Source organism: Pteropus alecto, unplaced genomic scaffold (genome assembly GCF_000325575.1).
Source record: "Pteropus alecto unplaced genomic scaffold, ASM32557v1 scaffold24, whole genome shotgun sequence".
Taxonomy (NCBI): domain Eukaryota; kingdom Metazoa; phylum Chordata; class Mammalia; order Chiroptera; family Pteropodidae; genus Pteropus; species Pteropus alecto.
Window position 1 is genome coordinate 22,391,730 of NW_006439192.1, and position 1,578 is coordinate 22,393,307.

Sequence of the window (1,578 nt, forward strand, 5' to 3'; positions counted from 1 at the left end):
AATGCTAACACATGTTATAAAGAATTATATTGAAAAATTATTGAAGAATATATTGAAAATTCTGTAAAAGTGATAGATTTTTGAGTGAAAAATTTATGTTTTATGTTCACAGATTACGTGATTTATGCATATATGTATACAACGATTGGAAGAACATGTGATGAAATGTAGAGTTATGTAAGGATTATGAGATTATGAATCCCACTCTCTCTTTTTGAAATATGTGTTTTAGTGAACTTGCTTTGGTGACAAATTCATGTACTAAAACTAGAAAAATACAGAAAAGATTGACACGACTCAGGCACAGGAATGACACACAAATTCTTAAAATGTTTTCTTATTTTAGTTGATGGTTTTGGAAAATCATCATTTGACCACCATCATAATAAAAATTGATTTGTGCCACAATCTCCAAAGGATGCTGACACTAGCAGGTGGAAGTTTCAGGAATAACAGGATACTAACATAATTTAGAGCAGGGTTCTCCAATCCCTGGGTTATGAATCGATACCGGTCTGTGGCCTGTTAGGAACTGGGCTGCACAGCAGGAGGTGAGCAGCCAAAGAGCTAGCAAAGCTTCATCTGTATTTGCAGCCACTCCCCAGCACTAGCATCAATGCCTCAGCTCTGCCTCACATCATCAAGTGTTAGATTCTTATAGGAGCACAAACCTTACTGTGAACTGCACATGCAAAGGGACCAGGTTGTGAGTTCCTTATGGTGGCAGACTTTATAGTGGCAAGCAAGTTGATGTACTTCAATTGTTCAGCTGCATCTGGTGGCATCTGATTCTGCATTATGGTAAGTTGTATAATTATTTCATTATACATTATAATGTAATGATAATAGAAATAAAGTGTAAAATAAATGTAATGCACTTGAATCATTTCAAAACCATTCTCCTCTTCTTTGGTTTGTGGAAAATTATCTTTTATGAAACCATTCCCTGGTGCCAAAAAGTTTGGGGACCACTGGTTTAGAGTATCTCCTCACAATAAAAATGGTAACTACAGTGATGAGTTCTAGCAGATGTCTATTACCTTAGCTAAGTGATCAAAGTTTACATCATGAGTAATGGGAAAAATGAATACCATGAGCCTCTTGATATCATGCACTTAGAAAAACATGATATCATTCAATGATATTCCTGTCAAAAAATGCCTAATCTATTTCTAATCATGAGGAAACATTAAGTAAGCCCAAGTTGAGGGACATTTTACAAATACCTGATCTGTATTCTTTAAAACATCATTGTCATAAACAGAAAGAAGGGCTGAGGAATCATTCTAGATCAAGGGACGTTATAGAAGCATGACAACACATGACACTGGACTTCCTTTTGCTATAAAATAATTCTTGGGAAAATGAAAAAGACCAAAATAAGGTCTTTAGATTAGATTCTACTATTGCATCAAAGTTAATTACTCATTTTGGTAATTGTACCGTACTTAAGTAAAAAAAAATTCCCTTTTTAAAGGAAACACACACTGAAGCATTTAGGATTAAGAAAATATTTCCTTTAACAATTTTTAGTGGATATGTTATTTGCAGCTACGTAAATCTGTGAACATCCTTGCT

The 1,578-nt window shown here is 34.3% G+C and overlaps 1 non-coding gene across 1 annotated transcript; it reads left to right on the top strand.

The window, feature by feature from the left end:
- Window positions 1-233: 233 nt before the first annotated feature.
- LOC112483476 lies at window positions 234-344 on the top strand. Its single transcript, XR_003047640.1, has one exon. It is a non-coding gene; the product is annotated as a U6 spliceosomal RNA (small nuclear RNA).
- The last annotated feature ends 1,234 nt before the right edge of the window (window positions 345-1,578 follow it).